This window comes from Saccopteryx leptura, chromosome 3, assembly GCF_036850995.1.
Source record: "Saccopteryx leptura isolate mSacLep1 chromosome 3, mSacLep1_pri_phased_curated, whole genome shotgun sequence".
Lineage (NCBI taxonomy): Eukaryota > Metazoa > Chordata > Mammalia > Chiroptera > Emballonuridae > Saccopteryx > Saccopteryx leptura.
Genome location: NC_089505.1, coordinates 54,187,095 through 54,211,961, shown reverse-complemented (window position 1 = coordinate 54,211,961; position 24,867 = coordinate 54,187,095). Strand labels below are relative to the sequence as shown.

General features: G+C 47.1%; 1 protein-coding gene across 4 annotated transcripts in view; it reads left to right on the top strand.

The window, feature by feature from the left end:
* The window catches only part of FOXO3 (forkhead box O3), a 126,755-nt gene extending 110,300 nt beyond the window's left edge, over positions 1-16,455 (top strand). For all 4 annotated transcript variants that reach the window (XM_066373525.1, XM_066373526.1, XM_066373522.1 and 1 more), the window contains one exon: positions 11,860-16,455. The gene's annotated coding sequence lies outside the window, so the exon portion shown is untranslated. The remainder of the gene's footprint in view (positions 1-11,859) is intronic.
* The last annotated feature ends 8,412 nt before the right edge of the window (positions 16,456-24,867 follow it).

Sequence of the window (24,867 nt, the reverse complement as noted above, 5' to 3'; positions counted from 1 at the left end):
GGGTTGACGCACTTCCATGCCAGCCAGTTCAGCTCACACCAGAACGCGGACTGGTGGAAACTTGCCTTGAGAAATTTAGATACTTGGCTTTTAGAAGAATAAACAAGTTTGTCTTCCTTTAAGAAGAGAAATGCGATTGTGTCTTAAGACAAGTTTTAATTTTGCTGTAGTTGTAAAGAGGCCACTTTCTAATTCATTAAAAAGAGTAAGTTCAAAAGAAAATGCACTATCAATTTTTGTCTGATTTTTTTTTCCCAGTGGAAGTTTTCCTTTGAGTTCAATAGCAGACCTTCTTTGTGTACGTATAATTCTAAAAGATTGTATAAAAATATTTTAAGTGAGATCTAAGTACTTAAGTTTTTAAAACATTAATGAATTATTTTGATAATCAAAAATGACTTTTGGGATAACATTTTATTATATCTTAATGGAGCTTTATGGTCATTCAGTTACCTTTTTCTAAGAATATTTTGGGGGAGGTACTTTAGAGAAGATATTTCTTCAGTTAAAAATACAAAGTCTTCAAGTTTTCCTGAAAGTAAACTAGCTCAGTATGACCAGCAAGAGAAGAAACACCGTAAAGATGGTGCAGGAGGGTTGGGAGGCTTTGAGGGAGTCCGGGTTTTGTATTGAGGATTTCCATTTGGCTTTGGAATGAAGGGCCTCTCTGAAGGGCCAGGAGCACGTATGGCCAGAGGTAATGCTCTTGACTTTTAAATTTGTGGCTATCACTTTATTGTAGATTTTCTCCTAAATTCACAAATCAGACCTGAGATCACAATGTTAGACCTCACTTGACCCCATTTAGGCAACCAAGCTTCCCAAGAGTTGTATAATAACGCCTTCTTTACACCAGAAGTCATGGTCTTCTCCAGACTCACTCCCTGACTTGCTAACTGAAGGTCACGTGATGCTGAGTTGGCGTCATCTGGTTACAGAGTGACTGGAGCAGCTCTGTCCATTTGACAGTCTGGCTGCAGAGCTGCAGTAAGATGCTTCTCTGCAGGCCTGGGTGTTTCACACACGTCATTCACTTTAAACAACATGCAGAATCCTTTAACCTGTGGGTCTATCTAGAAAAGAAAAAGATAACCATACCTTTTTATAAGCATCAGCTACTGGGGTGTAAAGTGCACTGTTGTCTCTTGGGCACTCAGAAAGCTTGGTGAAGAAACTATAGATTGGCAGCAGAGACATCTGTGAGCAAGCGTAGTGGTGGCAAAGCTGAGCTTCTAATAAGTCTTCCTGAGGTGGACGTGTCTGCTCTTGGAGGGGAAGCAGAGTCCGTCTCACTGTAGTGTTGATGTCAAAAGATGCCAGACTTCACAAGCTCTCATTCATCTTCATCTTTTGGCATTTGAATACCTCCCACTAGGAAGCCACCTCGCATTTTGTTTTGTTTTAAACTACTTTATGATAAAGACTGGAAAACATCAACCAAGTAAAACCCAGATGGAGAGGATAAAAGGGTAGTTTTCTCTCTGTTGCTGCCACTGATCACGTCACTGGCGAATCTCTCAGAATTGTAGGTTTCTCGTCTGTTGAAAGGGGACGGATAGAGTTTTAGAGGTACAGTGCAAGTATAATTTTAAACCTGAAACTCACCCCTCTGTCTGTGAAATGGCCCTGGGAGGAGGTGCATGATCTTACTAAAATGTAAAGAAACAGTGGTAAATATTTTCCAAGAGAAGCAAATCTTTGATATTTGTTAGACTTATGTTTAAATGCTATGATTCTAGTATGTCTTTAAATATTTATTTAGGGAGACAGGACTAATTTTGACCAAATACAAGCAATCATAAGCCATCCATGTCTCGTTTTTTTCTTGATGTTGATATTCGGTGTCAGGGAATGTAGCTCATGGTAAATATGAATCTGTAGTATTGGCACTTACTGTAGTCTGGTTCAGTACTGTATACTGGTTCAGTGTGCCAGCCTCAAGAATTCTGCATCTGCAGGCTCTTTATTCTTACCTTTTAAAAAGTCCCAAGTCTGAAGTGTCATTCATGGAGAGAATGGCTGTCTGGATCTTTCTGATGTGAACAGTGAATCGTGTTGACTACAGGAAGGAACAGGGACACAGCTGTGAAAAGGGGTTTCCTGTGCAGAGGCTGGTACACTCCTTGCATCCGTTCTTTTCCCTAGGAAGCAGTGACATCCAGCACTCTGCCTGAGCCTGTTAGGTGTTTTGTTTTGTTTTTAATTTATTGGTTGATTTAAGAAAGAGAGAGAAGGGAGAGAGGTAGGGATTAGGAGTGGGGAGCATTTATTTGTTGCTCCATTTAGTTGTTCATTCACTCGTTGCTTCCCTGACCAGGGATTGAACTTGCAACTTTGACATTTCGGGACAACACTCTAGCCGACTAAGCTGATCATCCAGGGCCTGAGCTTGTTAGTTTTTAAAGCATCTGTAGTCACCTCGGGCCAGACTACTAAGCATGAGGACAGAGCCTGCATGATTCTCACTTCAAGCAATTGCATTTATAAATGGCTTTCTAGAAGAAGCTCTTTTGGGCACAGAGCTAATATGAAGCATAAATAAATGGAGTGAAAATCACCAGAATTACTACTGGAAATTCTTATAAACTTGAAGCTCCCATTAAATGCTTTTTTTCTTTTAGAAATGTATTCATAATGCTCAATATTCAACATCTTATAAATAATGTTTCAAAGCAGAGCCCCGGGGACAGCGAGCTGAAGTGGGTGTCTGGCTCAGGTCCAGCTGTTATGAACCAGCTCTAGAAGTTAAATGTAAGCTAAAGCAAGCTAACGGGCTTTTTACAGAAGCCAGCATCTGGATTTAGTAGGAACTCTGGCCTCTCAGTATGGAGCTCCTGAAGTACTAGGGCCTGTGTTTTTATCCCCCAAACAAAGACGACCATGGGATAACGGAATGGGACATTTGGAAACAAGGTTGTCCCGCAAAACCGAGCATGTAGAGTTGCCATACTCCCTTGGGTCCTTTGCTCCAATGTTTGCACATAAGGCAGTCTTTTCCTCTACGATAGATGGTCCCCATCACCACTGCACCACCTTCCCAACAAGGCCGTGCATTTCTTGAGGGTGAGGAAACCCTATTTTACTTGCCTCTATCTCCTGTGCCCAGCGTCCTGCAGGTACTCAATGAATGAATTTTGTGTAATAAATCCAGGCTTTCCTTGAGCACTTGTACCAATACAGGGCCTCCCGTTTTGCCACTCTGCTGTTCCAGCGGTGAAACCCACTCCCTAGCTGAGAAGAGCTTGGTGTATGACAAGGACATACAGAAAACTGAGGAAGACCCAAGGGCAGGATGACAGAGAATCCCCAGTTCTTGGGGTGGACGTGGGTCTGGGTCATTGATCTTTAAGCAGTGTTGTAGGGCAGGATTCCTTTGGGGGCTTCCTTAGAACGCTGGTCCTTGGTTTCTTGAAGAAGAAGGATTTGGTGCCAGGTATCAGAAGCCGAACCAAGCCCCTTCCGGAAACCAAGCTCCTCACAAGGAGCTCCTGTGCCCTTGGTTGCAGCTGTTTTATTTCATTTCTTTCTCTCCCGCTAACAGATGTGGGCTTGCTCTGTAATTTCTACATATTCTTAGACCCTCTTTTTTATTTCCCCTGAAGTCTATAACATTCATGTATTAAAGGACGAGAATGACCTAGTCATGAAGGCCTCAGAGGTACTTCCAGTGTTCCTGAAAACTTGAATTGCCAGTCTTGGCTTTTCAAGGGGACATCAGTATGTCCTCTCTCCTCCCCCGCTCCCTCCCCCATACTCCTCTCTCCTCTTTCTCTTTTCTCTCTTGTGAAAGAAGTTTGGAACATAAGGTAGTCATGCTTATATGGAGTGTTTGATTAGACTCCTCAGGGGAAATTAATGGCCAAGGAGAGAAGGCCAGAGGTTCTAAGATTGAAATCCACCAGGCTTCTTTTTGTAACCACGCCACTGGAATTAATTGGAATTTCCATTGGTTATTTTGTTGTTGTTGTTCAGAAGTGATCAGAAAACATATGTATGTCTGTATCAAATCTATAAGTAATCAGAAAATATGTGTTGACTGATAGACCTGTTAGCGTCCTTGTGGCCTGCCTCCCGAGTGCCTCAGCCAGGGCACTCCCTCCTGCCGCGGGCAGGTCAGCAGCCCGCCTGGCTGGGCTGGGACCCACAGTAGGGAGCAACAGGCACTTAGCACGCAGCCCTGGTCATGCTGAGCGGGCAGGTGACAGTCGTGTATGCCGCACAGAATGCCGATTTACGTCACTCCTGTCCAGACCACTGACAGCAAGACGGTCCTTTGTCTCTTTGTCCATCTTGAGCAACCCTTGAGTCGCTCCTTTCAGTTCCTTCTTGGTTTCCTTCTGTTAACGCTGGTGTGGTTGTTGCTTCTGGACCACCACCTGTGTCACCTGCGCATTCTGCTCATACCTTCTAGGTGGATAAGCAGAATTAAAATGGCTGATTTTGTGTTTTCAGTTTCAGAATCACTCTGGAGAAAATTAGATGGGTCTTCAAAACTGTATATCTAAAACAGGAAAAGAAGACTAGAGAGCTTTCTCTTCTGTACTTGGCACTGGGGCGCTTAGACGGGCTGGTGCATTCCACCTGCACTCACAGCGAGCCCGGGGCTTCGGAGCTCCAGGGCAGCCCGCCTGGGGCGGGGACTGCACACCCTCCAGCCAGTCAATGCAGTGTAGAGTCGCAGGACGGGGCCACAGCCGGTGCACTGACACTGTGTGATATTCAGGTCCTGGTTTATGGCTCTTAAGCATTTCCTTGTGGACCAGAGTTCCTTGTTGTTTGTAAATGGTGAATCGCTTGAGTCATGACAACAGCAAGGCTCTTGATATCGAGGCTGCTGATAAAGAACATGTCGGGAGGCGTGTACAGGAAGGCTGCGCAAAGGTAAATTCTTCGTTAAATACTACTTAATTTTTTAATTAGCTTTTTAAAATTAAATTAACGGAATGTTGAAATTGTACCTTGGGAGTTTCATGAGTTTTCTAAACTTCATTGGAACCACCCTCTCCAACAAAGGCTCGGTCTTGGCCCCCAGGCAGCAGGTTTCTGCTTGGATTCAAGTGAGACTAAGTCGTAGCAAATGTGAGGAGGTCTAAAGCGCCCTGGAAACCAGAGCACTCGCTGAAAGGGCAGGACTGTAATTGGCAGAGGGGAAGAGGGGGCCATTCCTGAAGGACAGCTTGCGCCTTTATTTGCCCGACATTTACTGCACAGCTGTTCTGTCTTTTAGCTTTGCAGGCTGCTTGCGGCATCCAGGAAATTCTGCTTCCCCACTAGCAGTATCTGCTTCTGGGGGTAAATACCATGACTCCGAGAATGCTCTTAAAATAGCTGGAGCTTCATCACTGTTTGATCTGATTTGAAGGTTTTACTGTTTTCAAGGAATTCAACATTTCAGGAGCTGAATGTCTATGAAAAAAGTAACCACTCCAGGCACTGTGTGATCAGGTGCCGGGGAGGGGCTTCGTTTAATAGAAGACAACTGAGGACAGGTGGGCTGGGGGTGTGGGTGTGACGTGGGCGGGGAGGGCAAACCAGATCTGACTGCCCCTGACCTGTGGGTGAGGAGGGTCTGTGCCCAAAGCCTGGGCGAGAACAGTGGAGCCTGAACCCACCGGCCTCTGCCAGGGACGGTCTTTGGATATTATAAATAAGATTAAATAACCATGAGTCCAGAGAGGATTCAGATGCCCATGAAAGGCATTTGCCTTAGAAATAGTTCTTTAAAAGAACATAATAAGGAACTGTACATGCTATTAAAATTTAAGCATATTAAGAAAATTTGAAATCTCTGCAACTTTGTTATTGACAGTGGATTAATACATGTATTTGTACCGTGTCAGTAGTCACCATATTCAACTCTGGGTACACAGAGTATTGCTTGATGGCATCTCTGTCCCCATTTAAAGACGGGGCGTTGTTAAACTTACCTGAACCGTCGTGAATCCCTGCACTTTAAGCAACGGGAAAGCCAGTGCCTCTTTTCGGGTCACTCGTGCCCTCTGTCCCCCCGCTGTGAAGCACGGGGACAGTTGCCCCCTCCTGGTTCCCTTGGTCCTGGCGGCACCACACCGAGGCTGCCGGGGGAGGGGCACGCCACGCTAGACCTAGCTTTTGACTGTCCTGGAGGAGAAGGCTCTGTGGGAGCTGTCCCCAGTCTTCACAGGCAGACACTCCCTGGCACCTCGAACAAGCCCAGAAGTTACTGGGAGACAGCAGGGGCTACCTACACAAGATAGCTTTGCTTTTACACAAAGCCTTTTTTTTTTTCTAATAGTGCATATAACAGAGTGTCTTTCTAGGATTTTCCTGAGTGTCACCTTTGCCACAGGAAGCTTGTTGTAAGCTTCCCTGTCACATCCTCACCTTCGTCCTAGGCGTTTCCTTGCCCATCAGAAAGCACCAGAGCCTGTGGGCTGTGTTTCCTGGAAACTTGACTTTCCTTTCAGGGAAGCTTTTACCTGAATACAGGCCAGAACTTCCATACCTGTTCTGTTTCCCCTGTACACTTCCCAGTGGCTACACTGGCAAGCTGACAGCATTTGCCAAAGTGGATTGTTCCAGAGCTGTGCCTCCCGGCCCCCCTCCTCCAGCAGTCGGGGGATGGGTCTGTTTGGCCACATCACAGGCAGAGGGCTGGATTTTAATTGTCCAGGTCCTTGCTGTTAGTGACCACCCAGCTGGTTTTCATGCACTTCCCTTTTTTTTTCTAAGTGAGGGAGACAGAGACAGAGAGGGACAGACAGGATAGGAGAGAGATGAGAAGCATCAATTCCTTGTGTGGCTCCTTAGTTGTTCATTGATTGCTTTCTCGTATGTGCCCTGATGGGGGGTGAGGGCACTTCAGCTGAGCCAGCAACCTTGGGCTTCAAGCCAGCGACCATGGGGTCATGTCTGAGAGCCCACACTCAAGCCAGTGACCTCCGGGTTTCCAACCTGGGTCCTCAGCATCCCAGGCCGCTGCTCTATCCACTGCGCCACCGCCTGGTCAGGCCCTCCACTCTCTTTATCACCCCTTCCAACTTGGAAGACTGAAAAATTACCAAATGAAGCCAGTGTTGTGCCCATGACTGTCCCTGGGTTCTTCATGCTTTCCCTGTGACGGGGACCTCCGAGGAAGCCGCTTCTAGTTTGGTAGTCCAGAAGTAGTGTGGCTGCCTAAGCTAGGCCCCCAACACACTGTGTTTGCTGGGTGATGCCAACTCCAAAAGCCTTGGTGGCTGCTGGCAGACGGCTGTGGCTCGTGGGTTTGGGGTACCCATTAGATCCCTCTGGGGCAGAGCAAAGATGGTGGCAGGCAGCCATTTTTTTTTGCTCTCTTCTCAGGGGCGGAAACAGTCATACTTTCTGAACTCGGCGTGAGGCTTCCCTGTCAGGTTGTGTGAACATCATTTCATTTCCTTTTCTATCCTAAATGTCCGTCTATAGGCCCCAGCTTGCCCCAGGGGCCGAGTTTGGCTTAAATAATCCCTATGTTTAAAGAGGGAGGAAAGTGGTGTTTGACTTAGGTTTTTGTTTTTCAAGCAGACTTTTCCTCCAGATGTCTTTCCATCTCCGCCAGGAGAGCAGGGGGACCCCAGTAGGTTCGTGCGTGTGACCTTCATCCCGCTGGCTCTTTTTCCTCCTGTGACACATTTGGTATCAGGGTCCTGTTCCTTTCTTTGTCAGGGAGACAAAAACGCTACTGAAAAATCCCAATCTGTTACCATGGAATTCCACTGTGGGAGGACAGTGGCAGGAACATTTATGTTTTTATTCCCAGATTAAAGTTGATAGGGGTTGTTATGTTTTGTGTGGCGTTTTTTGGAGGCGTTGCCCTTTCTTAGAACATCATGTGACTTAGTGGTGCTAATTAGGCAGAAACTTGTCTTCCCTACAGATGCCAAGATGATAGAGGGACTTGCTCTCACCAGAGACCAGACGACAGCATCTACGGCTATTTTTAGAATGGGCCTCATCGTTGAGTCCCTCGCCTCTTTTTTCTCGCAGCAACAGTGTGATTTCAAACTTACTGACCTGGGTGAGGAGGGGAAAGGAAGGGATCACCTCCCTATTAATGTAAGTCATTGATGGGACAGGGCACTGTCTAATTTATTGTTCGTTGGCCTGTTGCCTAGTAACTGTAAAGTGATAGCTGTAGTCCCTTTCAGCTGCATGATTCCTTTTCCCTTCCACGTTTTGCTTAATCTGATGTGTCTTTAAACTTAGCAGGCCATCAGCATCTACACATAAACCTCCCAATGAACTACAATTCTTACTTTAAACAGTGTCAGAATGGTGGGAGCTTCATTGAAATCCATGACACTTATGCCCAACCTAAGCATCATTGACTTCCCGGCTCAGTAGCTGGTCTCACTCCTAAGTGTGCTCCCTCTATTCTTGCTGCCCGCGGTGGAGTCGGACAGACCTGTGCGACGCTGAGCCACCAAAGAGTGGCGATAAGGGGGCAGGACAGGTAAGGGCTGCTTTCCTTAGGACCATGTTAAGTCAGGAGGTCTTCCGAATGAATGGCGATTCTGGGTTTCTTCCTGGAAGGACAGTTATATTGCTGTTCAACGTTCATCTGGTTCCTTTATGTTTTTACATTATTTTGCAATCTGTTTGCCTGCCATCACAAAGAAAAGTCACCTTTCTGTTCTGTGGAGTTTTTGTATAAAACTTGTTTGATAGCTGCCTCTAAACCTGGGGCTGAGCCTCTTTGGCTTAACCTTCCAGGCACAGGTGGTTTCTGAGCCAGGTGGGAGGCTGCCGATGAGACCGGGGGGGGGGGGGGGGGGGTTCTGGGGCGGGGCCACAGGTGGCTCGAGCCCATTCTACAGAAGGGAAAGTGATGAGCAGTGCATCTCCAGTTCAGTGAGGATGCTTCCTGAAGATGCTGGGTGTTTTGATGAGGAACTGGGCAGTTGGCCTGGGAATTATTGTTGGTTGTTGCTTTAGACTGTCTGTTGTGGGCCCCCTGGCCCTGGTGTCAGGTTTGATGCCATGTTGGGGGTTATAGTGCACTCTGCCTCCTTCCTTCCTATGCTGAGCCAGCCCCAGCATCAGAGCAAGCTGTGTGCTTGTGGAAGAAGTGTGTCACCATCCCAGTTCCATGGCCAAATAATTAACACCAAAGGGAACTGGGGGATGGGATCTGAATTAGGTAATACTTTATAGCTTCTCCCTTGGCACTTCCAGTAAGTCAGGAGCAAGAGTTGGGGACCAACGTCCCTTGACAGCTAATTTCATAGTGACATTAGGTTGTGGTTTATTAAGTGTTATTGTGAGGGGAAAAGCCAGATCCCCTTCCAAAGAATCTTGTCTGCACTCCTGTTCGTTCATGCCTCTGGGGTCCAAGGTAGAGATCCTGGACTAGTCCTGACTCTTGAAGGCCCAGTTGCTCGCAAATACTGAGATCCGGTGCCCAGTCCAGCCTTCCTCCCTCTGTAATCAACAGGCCGTTATTTTATGGTCCAGGGTAAATTGGCTCCTACTCTTACAAAGGAAAGAAAGCTCTATAGGAAAACAACTACTGGGGTTAGGGGAAGAAGGGGTTTCTTTTCCTGCTTCTGTCCCTGCGGCCGGTAAAGCAACCTTCCTTCCTATATTTGGAGTTATATCCAGGGTGACCACGGCCGTGGGTGTGTCAAATACTGAGCCGTGCTATCTTTTGGAGCGTTGGTAGTGAAAGGTAAGATGCCACCCAGTGCAGTCACAGAAGAGATGAAGTCACAAGTCCACTTGTAAAAATTCCTTATGAGCTCATGATGCTATCTCCTCCGAAGAGGGAGAAGCAGATGTCCACAGTGTGTGTGAGAGCTTTTGATGCATTTTTCATTACTTGTTCACCTTATCCGGTGAGCAGATCGTGAGTTCATGTTGCTTCACTACCACATTTCTATCCATTTCTTGGCCTAGAGCCACTTCTTTTCCTACCATAACAGCCAGCACTCTCCACAAACAAAAGGTCTTATGTCTTGAGACCTGTCGTATCAGTTCCTGTGGTTACATTTCTACAAATATACAGTTGACCCTTGAACATAGTGGGTTTGAATTGCACAGATCCAGTTATACCGGGATTTTTTTCAAGTAAATATATTGGAAAGGGGGTGTGTGTGTGCGCGCGCGCGCGTGTGCTGGCTGTTGTCATTTCTTTAAAATTGACTTTATTGGGGTGATGTAGGTTAATTACATTACATAGATTTCAGGGCTACCATTCCATAACACATCATCTGCACACCTCACCATGCCTTCACCACCCCAAGTCAAGTCTCCATTTTATTAGGAAAATCTTTGGAGATTTGCTCCAATTTTTAAAAATTCACAGATGAAGCACATGGCTTAGAAATATCAAAAAATATATATTTCTTAAAGGTATGTCATGAATGCATAAAATATACATATATATTTTCTCTTCCTTATGATTTTCTTAACATTTTCTCTAACTGACTTTATTGTAAGAATATAGCATATAATACATGTAACTTACATGTTATATGTTAATCAACTATGTTCTTGACTATTAGTAGTTAAGTTTTGGGGGAGTCAAAAGTCATGTGGATTTTTTTTTTTTTTTTTTTGTATTTTTTTTCTGAAGTTGGAAACAGGGAGGCAGTCAGACAGACTTCCGCATGCGCCCAACCAGGATCCACCCAGCATGCCCACCAGGGGGTGATTGCTCTGCCCATCTGGGGCGTTGCTCTGTTGCGACCAGAGCCATTCTAGCACCTGAGGCAGAGGCCATAGAGCCATCCTCAGTGCCCGGGCCAACTTTGCTCCAGTGGAGCCTCGGCTGCGGGAGGGGAAGAGAGAGAGAGAGAGAGAGAGAGAGAGAGAGAGAGAGGAAGGAGAGGGGGAGGGGTGGAGAAGCAGATGGGCGCTTCTTCTGTGTGCCCTGGCCGGGAATCAAACCCGGGATTCCTGCACGCCAGGCCAATGCTCTACCACTGAGCCAACCGGCAAGGGCCTTTATGTGGATTTTTTACTGCACATGGGTTTGGTGCCCCAGCAATAAATCCCATATTGTTTAGGGGTCAACTCCACTTTTTTAAAATACCTTCAAACTTTTCCAGGCTTGGTGGTCACCTGAAGTCTGATGGGACTTGTGTAATTCAGATGCTCTGAGAGGACCTCTGTCTGTGCTTACCACTGAAGACTTGCAGAGGCAAAATGATAGTGTTGTTAATTGTTGAAGGGATGTTTTATGAGAGGGTCTTTTTTATTTTCCATGTGTGTGTTATGTAATTCTTTTTACTCTGCAGAGTTGACGTAAAAAGCAAATTCCTAAGATAGCCCATCTAGAGATTGCTTACTCTTTTTTCAGTGGGGGGAGTCAAAGTGACCCTCACCCAGCAGTGTATACTTAGTAAGCCTTTGCAGAAAATGTGCATTTCGTCTCCCTTGGTTTTGGAGTATTAATGCAAGGCTGGTAAGCAAAGTCAATTAGTTCACGTAGCCAGTGGGTAAAGACCAGAAAAGCGTAGCTGGTCTGCTTAGGGTGACCAGCTTCCCTGGTTTTAGCATCCAAGTTTGTGTCCCGGGAAATCCAGGACCCCCCTCTCCTGAAAGGGCCCCCTACCACACCCTTGCTTTACTCCTCTTTGTTAACCTCCCGAAATGAATGACCCCATTTTCTTTGAGCTTTTCCCACTGGAGAGCGGTTCGTAATCAAGCAGAGAAACTAGGTAAGTCGTCTCCATGCTCTGTCGTAGGCTCTGAGGCCTTTGAAGTGGATGTAGCCAGAATAGCACTCCTGCCAGGGCTCTGGGCTCGGAGGGGGGGTAGGAGGCAGCTGCGGAAGTGTGACCATGAGGTAGGTGTCTGTCCACCCCTGCCATTGGAACGTTCCTTAATCGTCTCTGGTTTTCTTTTCTCCTCCTGCAGACCCCCAGACTGACACAAGACCTACAGAGAAAACCCTTTGCCAAATCTGCTCTCAGCAAGTGGACAGTGATACCGTTTACAGCCTAACACCTTTGTGAATCCCACGCTATTTTCCTAACCCAGCAGAGACTGTTAATGGCCCCTACCCCGGGTGAAGCACTTACCCTTGGAACAGAACTCTATATATAAAGTATGCAGATCTTCCTTGGAAGGGGTGACATGCCACCTGCCAGCGAAGGACAGCACCCCGCCAGCACCGCCCACCCTGTTCAGAGCACACCAGGAGCCCCGTTGGCGATTCTGTGGTGTTTTACTATTGTGATGGTTTATGGGATGTTTCAGGTGTTGTTTTGTGTTTGTTTTCCTTTGACTATCTGAGTTTTCCACATGCATTCACTTGCGGTATTTTTCTGTTAAAACGTTAACCATTCTTCCCCTGGCAAATTGATAAACAGAAGGAAAATGTACCAGTTACCATTTTGGCTTTGGGCATCGCGAACGGTTGAGCCCCTGGATTTCCATAAACTTAACAAATTACATTAGGGAGGGATTTTCTTTTTTCTTTTGTTTGGTAGAAAACTACCCATTTCTAAAAACTGAACAGTGGCCAAGTGTTTGCAGTGTGCACCAGTCCAGGACCGAAGCCTGCCCTGGCGTGACGGATGGCACACGCCACCAGCCCAGCGTGTCTGGTTCGGAGTCGGGGCACCCAGCGCCTGATCTGCAGCTGCCGGGTCCGTGGATTGCGCTCTCCTGTCAGTACCCCCGCTAACGCAGTCAACAGCAATGCTGTGTTGGTTAGAAATAGGATCTCTTCAAGAAAGAAATCAGCTGTCCACTAATTGCCAAATGCCACTAAAGGATTTAGTTTTAAGGAGAAAGGAAAAGAAAAAAAAAAAATAGTCCTGTTTTGCTTTGCAGAAGAAATGAACTTGCAGGGGAGCATTAAGCCTACAGTGAGAAATGTGTGAGAAGTACACCTGAGTCGATAGGGAGTTTTAACCTTGCTGTTTTCCTGAATTTGATTATTTTCAGCCTTGCTGTGTATAATCTGACCTACTGGACGTGTCTGAGTGAGAGGCAGTAGCATACAAACTGATTTTTTTCTTTTTATATATAATCATAGATGGTCATTGTACCAGTGACACAATGGAAGTACAGATAGGGCAGTTTTGACTTTTTCCCCCTATTTTCTTCTATGGATTTCATTTTTGTTTTGTTTTCAAAAAGTTACGGTGCTGTATAGGTGCTTTCTGTTTAACCTGGAACGGGTGATTATCCTACTTACCCTCTTTGGTAGACAGAATAGTTGGGAACGCCTTTGGTACATATGAAACTGGTATGACAACGCTCTGATTAGCACAGCATATGCATACTTCTCCAAAGTGATATATGAAGACTCTTTTCTTTGCATAAAATGCACTAGGCATATAAACGTATGAATATATTTTATCATGTACAGTACAAAAATGGAACACTCTGCATGGACACTAGGAATACAGGTTAGTATTTCAGCACAGACCCCCTGCATGAGTTCTCGCCAGTGCTTGCACCGTGCAGCGGACACTGACTCCCTTCCACCAACACGGACGCGCCGCCTCACCCCCTGCGCCCACCACTGGCCTCCGGGGGCTCCCTTGTGCACCTTGCTTTATAATTCCTCTGGGGGTAGTGTTGGTGGTGATAACAGCTCCTAGCATAATGAAGATTCCATTTGGTATTGTCACCCATCTCTCCCTCCTTGCTTGGGTTGTCATGTTTGAGCAATGGCCCTGTTGATTTCACCCTGCCTTTTACCGAATCTGTAAATTGTTGTGCAATTGTGGTTATAGTAGACCTGTAGCGCATTGCCTTTTCTAAACTGCTACAAGTTTATATTCTTCATTTTAAAAGTATGTATAATTTTTTTAAATATGTATTCTATTCACGTGGTCTGCTTGTCAGTGAAACAGACTTTTGCTTACTATATTCCTTTATATAATGCTAGCCACTTCCTTGGTTCTTTGGTAGTCTGCTATACACAAGAACTGCCCCGTATCAGCAAAAGAAGGCTGCCTCTGTGGGGCCTACGCCATGCTGCCCTGTGTGGAGTTGCAGCCCAGAGATGATGGCAGCAGCTGTGGGGGAGGGGGATGGAGGGCTATTGGATACAAGGGAGAATCCAGAGTGCTTCCAACGGGAGGGCCCTGAGACGGTCTCTCCTGAGCCCAAAGAAACAAGTAAACTTAACAAAATAGCTATTTGCCTTTGCAGTTTTATAGACCCTGGGAGCCACTTCCGGAGTAAGAAAGGCAACCCTCAAATATGTTTTCAGACTTTGAATGTTGCGTTCCTTTCAGACATGTGACATCTCATTCTTTTTTCTTTTGTTAGATTTCATGCAGAATGTCTTACAAAATGTCCTAGAATCAGATTATAACTTAATCTAAAACAGCTGAGGAAGGAACAGGGGCGGTATGAGAGCAGGCCAGCCACAGAGCACAGAGCAGGAAAATGGAAGGGAAATGTATTTGAATTAAAAAAAAAATTTTTTTAATAACAGCATCTACATGTAGATAGTTCTGGAGAGCTGAGACCGGGACAAAGTCGAGTGCCAGCATCTGTTCTAGGAGGGGTCAGGATGAAATAGGCCTGTCCAGAATCGCAGCAGCCCCACTGTCATCCTTGGCCACCCTCTGCTGGCCAGCCAGCCAGGGGCCAGGCTTCCTTAGACCAGCCAGGTTCTACAGTGGTCAGGCTGGGCAGAGGTGTAGCCTCAGGCCTCCGTCTCTTCTGTTGAGACCTACTTTCAGAAAGAACCAACCGTTGGCTACCATGTGGAGTTCTGAGTGTCATGGCTCCCTCGCAAGAAGTTTTCTGGTGGCTGCGTCAGAGCAGAATGCTTAGGCAGCCTCCAGGGCCTGGCCGCTGCCGGGTCTGCACCCTGGTGAGAACCCTCCGAGGCAGCCTCTAACTGCACTGCTCTGGGGGCCTTCCACTTTGTGATGGGAAATTAGAAGAGTAACTGAGTTTGAACAATAGCATGACATGTATTCTGGGGCTCTGGGGTTCTCTTCGGGACTTCAGAACCAGATACCTTTTACCAAAGTTAGAAAAGAGCTTTATCACAGGCTTTCCCTGTCCAGTGTGGGGACCGACTGCCAGCTCAATGTATCACATCCACTGTGAAGGAGTGAGGTCAGCTTCCTTTAGTGCATCCTTTGCAATACAACAATTGCTGAGACATTTTAAAACTTCGGTTTCTTTCCTGCTACCAGGAGTACTGTGCATACAGTACATGGCGGACGGTGTGTGTCTGCTGTTGAGTTTGGGTATTACATGTGTGCGGCCCTTCCCCTCCCTGAGGAGAGGACCTGTGGCTCGCTGCTCAGGACAGATAAGCCCAGTCTCAGGGTGTCATTTCAGGCGGCTTCCAAACTTGTTAAAGATGGTAGACACAGACTTCTCTACTGCTTAATGAACTCCCACTTAAAGAATAGGGAACATTTGAATCTCTTAGGACTGTCCAGAGAAAGGCAGTCAGTCAGCCCGGTCCGTTTGGAGCACTCATGCCCCGGGCTGGTGAGCAGAAGGAAAGGCCGCATCCTTTCTCTCTGAGCGCAGAAGCAACTCTCGTGGCCTTTTTCCTGCTGCATTTGGGGAACATTGTATGATTAGGCATCACAGTTTTTTGTTTTCGTTTTTTCATTAAGAAAATAAAAAAATGCAATCACTGGCTAAGAGGTACGAAAAAGCCAGCCTCTCGTGGAGGTGGGGGAGGCAGGGCACATGGAGAGGAACGGAGTCCTTCTGAGGTCGTCTGGCCAACAAGGTCTGAAAGCAGATGCCCAAATAAATGAAAAGTATATTATTTTTGATCCGAATCTTTCATGGGTCACATTTTATTGCAGTTTGAATGAATGAAATATTTTTCTCGTCTAATTTTATTTGTATGTGTTTTTTGTTTGTTTTTGATGAATGATTGGTTACGAGGCCTCTGCCACACTCCAGAAATATTTGTGCGGCTGCTTTTAAAGATTGTGTGTCTGGTCACTTATTTCTCCAGAATTATCTCATTGCCTGGCAATCAGTCTTCTCTCGTATTCTTGTCCTAGCACATTGTGTACACAGGGAAGGAAACAGGTGTGAAGGAGGACCAGAAAAATTAGTTAATATTAAAGAAAAAGTGTGTTTTGGCTTCACATGCTAAACTTTTTTTAAGGGAAAAAGTTGCATGAATGAGAAAAAAAGTATGTATACAGTATCTGTAAAATTTTCAATTTCTTGCTCATACCCATACAACTAGAATTAAATATGGCACGTGGCCATATTTAAGAACGCCTACGAGTTAAGCAGTTAGTACTTTGGTTTGAAGCGCCTCATCCTTTCTTTCAAAGCGAACACTATCATTACATTCTTCCTGAGGATTTTGTCTAACCAGGTGTTGCCATGAATTAACTCTACCATCTTTCTTTTCAAGAATCAAAGCCAGTTTGATTTGGGACTCTTCCCCTTTCCTTGGTGTTTGTAGATACTGCCTTGTGTATTCCATTTAAAACCGTAATCTAGTTTGTAAAAGAGATGGTGACGCATGTAAATAAAGCATCAATGACACTATCTTACTCCAAGAAGTCTTTTGTTCTCCACCTCCCACTTTCTTTAACCCCAGAATTGAAATAGCTGAGTTTATCCCACTGTCTTCCTGTGGGATAACTTCACAGGCTGGGACAGGCACTGAGCTGAGAGACTCCATCATGAGATCTCTAAACTTAATGAATCTAGCAAACTTTTTCTCTGGCCCTTTTTTTTTTTTTTTTTTTTGTATTTTTCTGAAGCTGGAAACGGGGAGAGACAGTCAGACAGACTCCCGCATGCGTCCGACCGGGATCCACCCGGCACGCCCGCCCACCAGGGGTGATGCTCTGCCCCTCCGGGGCGTCGCTCTGCCGTGACCAGAGCCACTCTAGCGCCTGGGGCAGGGGCCAAGGAGCCATCCCCAGTGCCCGGGCCATCTTTGCTCCAATGGAGCCTTGGCTGCGGGAGGGGAAGAGAGAGACAGAGAGGAAGGAGGGGGAGGGGTGGAGAAGCAAATGGGCGCTTCTCCTATGTGCCCTGGCCGGGAATCGAACCCGGGTCCCCCGCACACCAGGCCAACGCTCTACCGCTGAGCCAACCGGCCAGGGCCCTCTGGCCCATTTTTTACCTCCACCAACAACCAGACAATTTAATAAAAGCAGATTTATGGCATTGTTCGTGGCGGCTGGCGCCCCTTCGGTGTGCACTGAGTCATGTTGCCCTGGAGGAGCTCTTACGTAGGGAGGCGGGTTTTCATTCTCTGCCTTCACTGAGTGTCAGAGGTTTTGACCTGTCAACGTTTTGGCCCTAATGAGTGTCCTCATGTGCGTCAGGGAGATGGGCACGATCCTCTTATGTATCAAAAGTCAAATACAATACCTCTTGTGGGCTTCTGGTCAGAACAGCATAAATATTTCCTCTCTGTGCACATGTAGGGGGCCTCACAGTCAAGTTATGGAGAAATCCACCCTGTTGTAAAACTATTCCTAGTAGCCTGGGTTGTGTTTTTTATTTTAATAGATATGTTATAAATATTATTCAGCTTGGCCCTGGCTGGGTTGCCCAGTGGATAAAGCATGGACCCGGCATGCCAAAGGTCATGGGTTCGACCCCCTGTCAGGGCACGTATGAGAAGCAATCAATGAATACACAACTAAATGGGACAATTAAATGAAACAATGAGTTGATGCTTCTCTTTCTCCCTTCTCTCTCTCTCTCCAATCAATGGAAAAAAATTATTCAGCTTTTAGAAACCCCCTAAAAACTGGGTTCAAAATCTAAGTCACATGATGGACATGAAAAAGATTTTAAGTGTAAAGTCTACATTGGCAGAGAATCATGCTTTTTAAGTTGGTTCTTACCATTGTTTTAATTACCTGTAAAGGTACAATCTTACCATCTTCTGACTCCAATCCAATTGGGAGGACGTATTTCATTGGAGATTGCTTCCTAATTTTGATCATCGCCCAGAAGGTTAAAGATGGAAATCCAACACTAGCTATCACAAGATTCCCAGTAGAGAGTGCTCCCAAACCAGGTAAAATTCAAGTCATGAAAAGGAACAATCTAACAGTTACTGAGTCGGTCTCAAGCGTGGCAGTGAGCTGGAGCCCTTGATGGGCACCGGGCCATTCCCTCCCTGTGTTTGTACTCGAGGTGTGTTCTTACCTGCTGCACTTCAATGAATAAACAACTAATTCTTGCTGACTCCCGCTTCGGCTTCCTGTTGAAAGAGGAAGAATTTGGGCTAAACTCTAAAATACTTTAGGGATTTGATTTTGCAGATGTTTAGTACTGAAGGGAAACCTTAAGCCAGGAAATGTGACATATTTCAGTCAAGTCACCCACACCAGGCTGGAATACAGCGGCCAAGGGTGGAGGAAGCTCACATCCATTGACACTCGGCCAGACACTTCACGCACCTCCACTACTCGCCTGGACGTGGAAAGGTAGGGAGCTGGCATGGGGGCGGCCGTGGGGTGAGGCCCGTGGTACACCGTCTGCCTCCGCTCAGCCTGTGCTGGGAACTGGCAGGGACTTTGAAGTGTGGAGATGAAAAGGGGCATTCGGAAAGGGACCCACCCCCACTGGTTCTCCTTCCCTCACCACCAAACAGAAGCGACATTGCTGGGCTCAGAGAACTGGGTGCATTTGGGGCTGGAAGAAGAGGGGTCCTTCCTCCTGGATTTCCTCATCTGAACATTAGGAGAAGACTATTAGCAACATTTAAGACCCGAAGAAATCAGACTGTGTACGTGTATGTGCACTTCTGCCCAGTGCCTGTCCCAGTAAGGGCTCAAAACTGTTTGCCTTTTTCCTCCAAGGACTTGCTATAAACACTACAAACGTCCCCATTCCTACTTGGGAAAGACCCTCAATGCCTTTCTTATATTGGCACAGGACTCCCCTGTGAATCCTGCGTTCATCCATGGCACCAGCACCTACTCTGTGCTAGGCACTGTGTTGGTCCTAAGGAGATGGGCTAGACGGAAATATGCAGGCCTGCTGGCATGAGTTCTTGAGTGCGAGAATCCCATGAATGCCGCCACGGGTGTGGAGGAGGAACGGGAATTAGAGCCCAGGTTGCTCAGAGGAAGTCAACATTTGGGCAGAAGGGCAGAAAGGCAGAAATGGGTTGGGCTTTCTAGCTGAAGTGATGAATCTCAGGGACAGTCAGGAGGCAGGAAAGACTGGAACATATTCAGGAAGCTGTGGGCTTGTTTGGGTCTTAAAGAGCTCAAAGAAGACAGGTGAGAAGTCAGGCCAGGCAAGTAGGCTGCCAGGAAAACTGTGCAGGGACACCAGCATGGCAGAGGCTGGGTCAGGGGGGGGCCTTGGGCACACTGCGACGTAGGTGGGTCCTAGCAGGAGGGTGTGGAGGAAATGACAAGTCATGGTCACTCTAGAACTATTTTTGCAACATATCACCCGCAGAAAATGATGGTGTTTATATGGCACCCCATATTAGAAACAACTTGCTATAGGTCTCGGGCCCTTACAGGCTGCCCCAAGAGCTGAGGGACCCATAAGTCACCACCCCTCTAACTTTCCAACCAAGTACAGAAGTCTTGATTTAGAAAAAAAAAAATCACAAGAAACTTGGTAACGTTGAAGTCCGGGGGACAGAGAGGGGCTTTAACTCTCAACTCTTTCCTTATACCTTATGCACTATTTTCATTTATCAAAGTGGAAGTTTGTTGTTTCTATCAATAGAAGTGTAGTTCTGAAAAGCCGGGAAGGAGAGGCTAGCTTTGCCCCCCCTCTGCTGAGACCGGAGGGAAGGAGAACTAATGTGAGAGGGAGCCTGTTCCAGTCGGGGAAGAGCAGCCTTCTTCCCACCAAGATGCACTCACGGCGCCGTCCCTCAGTAGGAAGGGGTCCTCATGTGGGGCATGTCCATTGTATTATGATAATTGGGTTATGGACTTTTTTTGTCAAAGTTATCTTCATTTTGTAGCACTGTATTTTTAAATATTTGGAAAGGTAGATCCTCCACATGGTTCAAAAGCCAGAAAGCATATAGATACACTCAGGCACGCTTTCTTCCCATCCCGGTCTAGTTCTCTACCTTGTTCCTCCCACTCCAGAGTTTCCTGTGTATCCTTCCAGGGTTTCTGATACACCTACAATCAATAAAAACACAGATTCTAATTTCCCCCTTTTTATGACACAAATGGTACATTATGTACCATGTTGGGCATCTTGCTTTGTTAATGATTTTTCTCATGGAGAAGATATTTTTTATAGCTGCATAGTATCCTACTGTACCAATGTATTGTAACTCATTTAACCAGTAGTCCCTAAATATAGACATTGGACATTGAGTTGTTTCTAAGCATTTGTTATAACACTGCAGTGAATAACCTTATACATATATTACATACACATGCGATAATCTGTGTAAATTTAATGCCCAAACATGGAATTGCTAGGTCAGAGGGTATATAGACAATTCTAATTTTGATACAGATTGACCAAATTGCCCTCTAATGTACCAACACAAACATCAACAAATACGAGAATCCCTCATTTCCCACAGCCTCATATTTTTAATATTTTTAAAATGAACGTGAAAGTCTGTCCTCCCCCCCCTTCCCGAGCTCCTCTGTTCTGCAGTAATGAGGGCCTGGTGGGGGGAGGAGCGGGAGAGGCTCAGGAGGCAGGCCCAGGGGCGCTGGTGACTGCTGGGGAGGGACAAGGAGCTCTCGGCACTCTCAGTTGAACACCCATCCTTGTGCCAGCACGCTGAGGAGTCATGCTGCCAACCTGTCCGTCCAGTCTGGCCACAGGCTCCTCCCCTCACGCCACCAGCTTGGACCGCCCAGCCTCGGGGTCAGCGGCCTGACCTCACAGCTGCACTCCCTTACCTCCCAGAATTCCAGAGGGGAGTTGTCACCCAAAGGAAACAAGTCTGGTCTCTTTGGCACCAGACCACACACCTAGACCTATTCATGGCAAGATTGCACAACCAGCTGGAGGCCAGCCCGGCTGGGCAGGGGAGAGCTGTGCGGCTCCCGAGCCAGGCCCTGACCCACTCCTGCCCCTGGAGGAGCCTTCCAGCCTCGGAGCAGAGCTGTCCCCTGGGGCCGGGGGCGGTCTCGAGGGTCTGACCGACTCCTCCCAAGGGAGGGGACTTGTGCCTCACTCCAGAGTCCTCCTCCTGCCATGCCACGCTGGCTGGCACCTGGGGAGAGGACGGCCTCTCATTAGTGAACACAGGAACCAAGAGGCAGGCTCTGACAGAAGAGGAAACTGAGTCAGCTCACTAAGAAGCCCTTCATGTCTCTGTGGGGCACAAGCATCATGCAGGAGGGGAGGGAAATGCGTTTTGGAATGGGACAGAACTTGATCGGAACCCAGCCTCGCCACAGTCCAGTCAGCTCGCTTCTGCAGGCCTCCGTTTTCTCGTCTGTGAAGTGGGAACAAGTTTACTTGAGTTGTAGGCTGTTAGGGTCACCCTGAGTACTGCACATACGTCTAGCAAGTTAGCAACAAGCCCTTCGTTAAAAGTTCTCTCTCTACACCACCCATGGGCCCACACTGTGTGGGGTGTTGGTTTTTTACCATATAAGAACATAAAACAAAGTTTGAAACATTAATGAGCCCCATCAGTATAATTAGATTACATAGTAATTAAGCATAAAAGGTAACCAACTCATTAAGGTTTTTCTGCTCTCATTTTCTTTGATGTCCTTTGGCTCTGTTGGCCGCAGTCACCTTCACGGCCCAGTCCTCTGTGCTGTGTACCATATAATCATTATCACAAAGAACTCAGGTCTCATTGCTAGAGAAGGTTGGAAGACGTGTTTCTAGTCCTGACTCTGCTACTAACTGCTGTGTGGCCTTGAGTGAGTCATTTCCCTCTCTGGGCACCAATTCCCCCACTTGCAAAGTCGGCTCCTAAACACTGTGCTTCCTGAGGTGGTCATGACAAGCCCAGAAACGGGGATCACGCTTCACCAAACACAAAGCAAGTATTAGAACCACAGACGCTGCTGTGAGTCAGAAAGTTGGCCAATGTTGATACATTCAGTTTCCAGAAGGGAAACTAAGGCAGAGTCCAAAGTGGGCTTATAGGTTCATGGTTTCTTGCTGCAACCCACCCATTCTGCCCCAGGTTTCCAAAGCCACACACTGAAGGAAGGGAGAAAGGGAAAAGGATAGGAGAGAGAAGGGGACCTGGAGATGAAGGAGGTAGAGCGGGGGTGGGTGTGGTGGGGAGGGGGAGAGCAGAGCTTGTTCTGCAGCGTCCATGTCAGGGGGGCGTGCGCCCTGAACAGGTGTTAGCCCTGGGCCCTGGCTGGCATTGCAGCGAGTCTCTCCAGTTTCGTCCAAAAGAAGCCAAATTACAGGGGTCCACAGAGGCCCAGATGAAAGACCTGCTGGACACAGACAAGAGGCCAGGGCAAGGTGAGGCCAGGGCAAGGGCTCAGGGAATGGCAACAGGCTGGAAGCTGCCTGTGTAATGAAACAATGAAACTGTCACCTGGTTTGTGTGTGTGTGTGTGTGTGTGTGTGAGAGAGAGAGAGAGAGAGAGAGAGAGAGAGGGAGAGAGAGAGAGAGAGAGAGAGAGAGAGACAGAGAGAGAACGAGAACCCTCTAATGTTTCTGTGTTCAGGATGGGAAGGATGGCATTTCCTCAACAGATCCCTTCTGGCTAAGGGCACTCTTGTGGCCCTAGGTGTGTGCAGAAGCACTGAAGAGAATGTAGCTGGGTGGTTTGAAGCTTTTACTGTATTTTTCACTCTATAAGACACACCTGACCATAAGACACCTCTAGGGTTTTAAGGAGGAAAACAAGAAAAAAAATATTCTGAACCAAATGGTATGTTAAAATATTTAATAAAATACCACCTTTTTCGCTCCATAAGACGCACGGGCATTTCCCCCTCCACTCTGGGGGGGTAAAAAAGTGCGTCTTATGGAGCGAAAAACACAGAAATTGCTGTGTGTGCCTCCCTGAGTGAAAAGGCCCAGGCCACCTCCCCTCCTTCCTGGGTCGTGGAGCCCTCCCCCAGGGCTTTTGTACAATTAGCTTCTTGTGATAGAAGCAATTTTTAACTTTAGAACTCAAAGCCAATTTAAATTTTATAGCAGTAAAGTTTTTGTATATTAATAAATGCACGATGAGAAAACCACCCTGTGTAAGAACGTGTGAACTGCTGCTTGTGAGGCCCCCTGGCCTAGTGTCAAACACATGGACTTCGGAGGGAAACACAGTGATGGGGCCTTATCCTCGCCATGCTCAGGTCCTTGTCTGTCTCCCGGGGGTGTAATAATACGACTTCCCTTTTGGATTCTTAGGAAGAACAGAGTGAAAGCATACAAAATGCTCACCTACTGGTTCACCCTGTAACTCACCATGTAATTATTGAGGGCCTTCTCTGTGCCAGTACTGTGCTGGAGTTAGTGATGGAAAGCTCTGGCTTTAGACAAAGAAAGGGGGGGTGGATGGGCACCTGCTTTGCCTACGTAGCCTTAGAAAAGACACTTAGGCCCCATCTTCATTTTCTCATCTGCAAAATAGAGGTGATGATACCACATCTCGTCGTGCTCTCCTGAGCATTAAATGAGACGAGCGTGGACACCACTTAGGACAGTGCCTGGCCCGTAGTGAGTGCTTGCTAACCTTGGTTATAGTACTACTGCATTGGAGTTGCTCACTAAATCATAGGTTATAGGGTTTGTAATTAGTTTTCTAAAATGTAGCCCCTATATCTTAACCAAGAAAATCATATTTTTTTAAAAATGTGCTCTTTGCATCACGTGCATCAGGAAGGCATGAGGGAGCTTGTTCAAAATGCTGATTCCTTGGGTCCCTTCCAGAATCTGATGGGGTCTCAAATTCTGCCTTTGCACACATGGTTTTGTTATCCTAAGGTATACAAAATTTGAAAAACCCTGGAAGGAAAAGGTAAAAATACTCATCTGTGTCGGGACATCCTCTGTAGTGGGCAGAATGATAGCCCCCAGAAGATGTGCACATCCCCATTCCTGAAACCTGTGGACGTGTTAGGCTTTGCAGCCAGGGGGACTCGGGTCGTTTTTTAGTGAACTTGAGCATGAACTTGAGGTTATTTGCCCAGTGAAATCCCAAGGGTCCTGAAATGAAGTAGAGGAGACAGAAAAGCCACGAGCAGAGAGATGGCATTGTGAGGGAGACTGGGTGAGCTCTGAAAATGGGGGAGGCCGCCAGCCGACGCATGGGGCAGCCTCTAGAAATCGGAGAAAACGCGAAAGGAAAATCTCGCCTAGAACCTGCAGAAGGAACACAGTCCTGCACGATGTTATCCCAGTGAGACTCAGTCGGACTTCTGACCTCTAGAATCATAAGATAAATTGGTGATGTTTTAAGCTATTGTGTTGTGGTAACTTGTTACAGCAGCAACAGGAAACTACAGGAAACCAGGTTGGGTTCGTGCCCCTAGATGGGGAAGAACGCCGAGTCCAGCTGTGGGCTAGGAGGGGGCAGCTGCCCGGTTCAAGGGCAGTCCTCGTGACTCTGTTCCTTGTTCATTTACACGCTGGTCTTCAGGATAGCTGTTGAGCAAGACTCTGGACATCAGTGGGGCTCAGAGTATCTATAAATTGCAAACAATCTGGAGGTCCAAAGTATCTATGTCATGTCTCCCACCCTGGCCCGACGGCCTGAGCACCTGAAAATGGTCCAGTTGGTTCTTCTCAGAACAATGAGAAAAGAGAGAGAAACATGCCAGAAGTCTCCCGACTGGAGTGGGCACCATCCCCCACCCCAGATTCTTTGGAGACAGGAACGTGAGGGGTGGTTCTTATACCCACTCCCTCGGAGGCTGGGGATTGCCGGGGCTCCTGGGTCCCTGGCTTCGGTGTCTGTGTTCTCCCTGGGCGCCTTGGGGGCCGGATGACTCTGCAGCCCTCTCCCCGGCTCTTGCCTCCCACTCCCTGCCCTGCTGTCCTCACCTCCCCTGCTCTTT